This window comes from Triticum aestivum, chromosome 3A, assembly GCF_018294505.1.
Source record: "Triticum aestivum cultivar Chinese Spring chromosome 3A, IWGSC CS RefSeq v2.1, whole genome shotgun sequence".
In the NCBI taxonomy this organism is placed as follows: Eukaryota; Viridiplantae; Streptophyta; class Magnoliopsida; order Poales; family Poaceae; genus Triticum; species Triticum aestivum.
In genome coordinates this window covers 95,297,999-95,303,998 of record NC_057800.1, presented here as the reverse complement: position 1 = coordinate 95,303,998, position 6,000 = coordinate 95,297,999, and positions in this window count along the sequence as shown.

Here is a 6,000-nt window from a genome sequence, read left to right as displayed (position 1 = left end):
AATCCACAAACTTCATCCACATATATTAGGTGCTCAGCAGGATGTAATGTTCCATCTCCTGAAAAAGGATTAGCTAGCAGTTTTTCTCTCATACCCGAAGGAATTTCAAAGTAGACATTTTCATTTTCAGTGGGTTCAGTAGGTTGAGGAGCAACTCTTTGCTCTACTGGTCGGGGCGAAGATACCCCGAACTAGGCCCTTAGAGGATTACTTTCCATAGTAACAAGTGACAGTAAATTTCAGCACACTATATAAATTTTTCCATACCAAATTCCACCTACCAAAGGTGCTTCACTCCCCGGCAACGGCGCCAGAAAAGAATCTTGATTAACCACAAGTATAGGGGATCTATCGTAGTCCTTTCGATAAGTCAGAGTGTCGAACCCAACGAGGAGCAGAAGGAAATGATAAGCGGTTTTCAGCAAGGTATTCTCTGCAAGCACTGAAATTGTAGGTAATAGATAGTTTTGTGATAAGATGATTTGTAACGAGCAACAAGTAACAAAAGTAAATAAAGTGCAGCAAGGTGGCCCAATCCTTTTTGTAGCAAAGGACAAGCTTGGACAAACTCTTATATAGAGAAAGCGCTCCCGAGGACACATGGGAATTATCGTCAAGCTAGTTTTCATCATGTTCATATGAATCGTGTTCGGTACTTTGATAATTTGGTATGTGGGTGGACCGGTGCTTGGGTACTGTCCTTACTTGGACAAGCATCCCACTTATGATTAACCTCTATTGCAAGCATCCGCAACTAAACAAAAATATTCAGGTAAACCTAACCATAGCATGAAACATATGGATCCAAATCAGCCCCTTACGAAGCAACGCATAAACTAGGGTTTAAGCTTCTGTCACTCTAGCAACCCATCATCTACTTATTACTTTCCAATGCCTTCCTCGAGGCCCAAATAATGGTGAAGTGTCATGTAGTCGACATTCACATAACACCACTAGAGGAGAGACAACATACATCTCATCAAAATATCTAACGAATACCAAATTCACATGACTACCAATATCAAGACTTCTCCCATGTCCTCAGGAACAAACGTAACTACTCACAAAGCATATTCATGTTCATAATCAGAGGGGTATTAATGTGTATATAGGATCTGAACATATGACCTTCCACCAAGTAAACCAACTAGCATCAACTACAAGGAGTAATCAACACTACTAGCAACCCACAGGCACCAATCCCAGACTTAGGGACAAGAATTGGATACAAGAGATGAACTAGGGTTTGAGAGGAGATGGTGATGGTGAAGATGTTGATGGAGATTGACCCCCTCCCGATGAGAGGATCGTTGGTGATAACGATGGCGATGATTTCCCCCTCCCGGAGGGAAGTTTCCCTGGCAGAACAGCTCCGTCAGAGCCATAGATTGGTTCCGCCAAGGTTCCGCCTCGTGGCGGTGGAGTCTCGTCCCGAAAGCTTGCTTATGATTTTTTTCCTCAACGAAAGACTCCATATAGTAGAAGATGGGCATCGGAAGGCCACCAGGGGGCCCACGAGGCAGGGGGTAGGTTGCGCCCCCACCCTCGTGGCTGGTGAGTGGCCCCCCTCTAGTACTTCTTGCGCTCAGTATTTTTTATATATTCTGAAAATAACTTCTGGTGAAGTTTCAGGACTTTTGGAGCTGTGCAGAATAGGTCTCTAATATTTTCTCCTTTTCCAGCCCAGAATCCCAACTGCCGGCATTCTCCCTCTTTATGTAAACCTTGTAAAATAAGAGAGAATAGACAAAAGTATTGTGACATAATGTGTAATAATAGCCCATAATGCAATAAATAGCGATATAAAAGCATGATGCAAAATGGACGTATCAAAGAACTTGGGCACTCCATGTGCCCTTGCCATTGCATTTGGTGCATCAGTTCGAGTTCTCCATGGTGATACGTGGAAGTTACAAGTAGAGAAGCTTATTACTCTTGGGTGCTTGGTATCCTTGAGCTTGTTCCTCTTGGGTGCTTGGGAGCCCTAGACGGTTGGTGGTGTTCGGAGCTCAATCATTGTGGTGTAAAGCTCCGAGCAAGCATCGGGGTCTCCAATTAGGTGGTGGAGATCGCCCCAAGCAATTTGACGGGTTTCGGTGACTGCCCCCAAGGGTTTCCAAAGTGTACTGGTACGGTAACCGCCCCCAAGGGTTGCCATTTGTACGGGTTCGGTGACCGCCCTCAAGGGTCCCTTAGTGGAGTCACGACATCTTGCATTGTGCGAGGGCGTGAGGAGATTACGGTGGCCCTAGTGGCTTCTTGGGGAGCATTGTGCCTCCACACCGCTCCAAACGGAGATTAGCATCTGCAAGGGTGTGAACTTCGGGATACATCGTCATCTCCGCGTGCCTCGGTTATCTCTTACCTGAGCCCTTTACTTATCCACTTTACTTTGTGATAGCCATATTGTTCTTGGTCATATATCTTGCTATCTCCTAGTTGCTTATCTTGCTTAGCATAAGTTGTTGGTGCACATAGGTGAGCCTAGCCGTTTTAGGTTTTGTGCTTGATAAATTAACCGCTAGGTTTATTCCGCATTTGTTCAAGCCTAAACCGTAATTATTTTAAAACGCCTATTCACCCCCCTCTAGGCGACATCCACGATCTTTCACTCGCGCTGGCGGTCGGGGCATGTGGGATGTGGAAGGAGGAGGAGGATGGGGGTCAGGTATGGATTACCTGCTTGGATAGGCGAGGCCGAGCAGCGTGAAGGAGGGTCGCCGGCGAGGAGGCGGCGGTGCTGCAAGCAAGGAGTGAAGGTTTCAACTTGGAAAGGAAGGCGGAAACAGGGGAAATGTGGCTTTTGGTAAGGGGAGGGGGCGGGGAGGTAGATATTTCCGCGAAAGCCAAAAATTTGGAATCGCTTCAGCCAAAAAACTATCGCGCAAAGTGTCATCAGACACGATCCCTTATTCAGACACGGTCCGAACATATTTTGTGTTGCATCTCACACTGTTATTTATAATAAACTATGTGGGATCTACTTGCTTTTTCGTCTTGATTTGAATTACATAATGGGGTCACAGCGGCCATGGACGGTGTTTCAATTACTAGATCTTTTATCTGCAGTGAACATGCAACTATAGGTGTGTCGTCAAAAAATTGGAATTATTCAAGGTTCGTTTGGACATTTTTATGCATTAAGTGAGTTTTGAATGCATTTATGTGCATATTTCAAATTTGAACTACATGCGCATGCTCCAGTGCATATAAATTGGTTGAAAAATCAAATCTTGTGTCCTTGGATGCATGCTTAGGTCCCATGCGAGAAATAGGAATGAATTTCAAACACCAGGGCATCGTTAATTCCTGGCAAAACATTGAGATGCCTGGTTTTTAAATTCTAGTAAATCCAAAACTCGTCAGAAATTCATGAAACTTGGCATGCTATCAAGGAGCGGCATCAACATGCCGTGGTAAAATTTTTGTCCCATTTGGGGCAGGTTTGGGTATATGCTTCTCACAAACCGGAGCTTCTCACAACAAGCATGATGGTTTTTGATAGGGAATGCCCCACCTTTGGGGATGAAACGATATCCATTGCCTCTTATTGCTTCCAAATTTTTTTCTCGTGTCAACATAGAACAACAGCAGTGTTGTGTGAATTTTTGTGATTTTTCGGTGTTCGTTTGGACATTTTTATGCATTATCTGAGTTTTCAATGCATTTATGTGCATAATTCAAATTTGAACTACATGCGCATGCTCCAGTGCATATAAATTGGTTGAAAAATCAAATCCGTGTCCTTGGGTGCATGCTTAGGTCCCATGCAAGAAATGGGAATGAATTTCAAACACTAGGGCACCGTTGATTGCTGGCAAAACATTGAGATGCCTGGTTTTTAAATTCTAGTAAATCTGAAACTCGTCTGAAATTCATGACACTTGGCATGCTATCATGGAGCTGCATCAACATGCCGTGGTAAAAATTTTGTCCCATTTGGGGCAGGTTTGGTATATGCTTCTCACAAACCGGAGCTTCTCACAACAAGCATGATGGTTTTCGGTAGGGAACGCCCCACCTTTGGGGACGAAACTATATCCATTGCCTCTTATTGCTTTCAAATTTTTTTCTCGTGTCAACATAGAACAACAGGAGTCTTGTGTGAATTTTTGTGATTTTTCAGGGTTCGTTTGGACATTTTTATGCATTATCTGAGTTTTCAATGCATTTTTGTGCATAATTCAAATTTGAACTACATGTGCATGCTCCAGTGCATATAAATTGGTTGAAAAATCAAATCTGTGTCCTTGGGTGCATGCAAGAAATGGGAATGAATTTCAAACACCAGGGAACCGTTGATTGCCGGCAAAACATTGAGATACTTTGTTTTTAAATTCTAGTAAATCTAAAACTCGTCTGAAATTCATGAAACTTGGCATGCTATCATGGAAGGGCACCCGACATGCTATGGTATTTTTCGTGTACATTTTGAGAGAAGGCGCACTCGAATAATGACAGCCAACAAAGGCATTTTGAAAAAAACAGCTGCCACTTTAATATCTCAAACATTTGTATAATTCAAACCATGTGCGTTCGGTTAACCATTCACGTGACGCCACGTGTCTTGGTTTTAATGGCTATAGGAGGTGCCGTGTGGATAGCTGCTTGACTGAACAAGAGGCGTGCAAGCGCAGTCCGGTGCGCAGGCTCACCGAGAAGTGCACAAGTTGTTCAACGCAGGATCTGTGAATCTCTTCAACGCAAACGGTTCAGATTATGGTATGCAAATTAAAGCCAGACTTCGGCACTAAGCCAAGAGACACTGCGATTTGTCAAAATATGCAGCTCAAAATTAATAGTTCTCACCGGGATTAAGCATAGATTTCATTCATACTAGAGATTAAGCATCCGTTCTCACTGGGAAGCGAGACAGCCTTGGACCGCTGCCCGCCTCGCTCCCATTGGTCTATATTAATGGCGCCACCGAGCGGCCTGACCCCCCATCCTCGCCACACACACAATTCCTCTCTCTCTCTCCGCCCACATCCTCGACGCCGCTCTAAGTCCTCAAAGTTGTCAGTGTACGAGGATGCCACCGAAGCGCCCCATTGGAGGGAGTGGCGACGCCGGGGCTACTGAAGCACCGGGGCACGACGTGAATATGGAGACAGAGGTTTCCGTCCCCGCCGACGAGGTGGAGAACGAGGCTGCCAACAAGTGGAGGCGGGTCGAGAAAGAACCGCAAGCGACTCCAGCAGGCCTAGACTTCATCAACAACCTCCCCGATGATATGTTGATAGTCATCATATCCCTCCTCCCAATCAAATATCGGGCGAGGACAGCCTCCCTTTCCTGGCGGTGGCGCACCCTATGGCTCTGCACCCTTGTCGACCTCCTCCTCGCCAAAGCTTGGATGCGTTCTCCCAGATCCTCGGCAGACACGATGGCCCAATCAAAGGCCTTATCCCGGGCAAGTTCTGTTCCAATGGAAAGGAACGAGCCAAGCTTGACGAGTGGGTCCAATCCCGCGCCATAGATCAGCTCGAGAAGCTAAGTTATAATGATGGGCATATGTGCTTGCTGCCAATGTCCGCGCTCTGCTTTGCGCCCATGCCGCGCCTCGCCAAGTTCATGAATTGCCATCCCCCCTTAATGACGCGCCCACTCTTTTTCTACCACGACTAAAGCACCTCGAGCTCGTCGCCGTCCGCATCCCAAAGGATGACATGGAGCGCCTGCTCCACGGCTATACTGCACTCGAGTTCCTTCGTCTTCAGGTGATGAATTGGTCGAGTACCTTGCACATCACCTCCAGGACTCTCCAGACTATTTATGTGTGTTGCTGGTGCTGCAACGAGAGATCACAAAAGGTGGACCAAAATATGGTCATCCAGGACACACCTTCACTTGAGAGATTACTTCTAGTTGATCAACAAGGTCCAACAAGAATCAATGTCATTTCTGCGCCAAAACTGAAAGTGGTGGGCTACTCGTCTGTCAAATACTACAACTTTCAGGTACAATAGTCGCCTTATATACCTCTCCTTGATATCAACG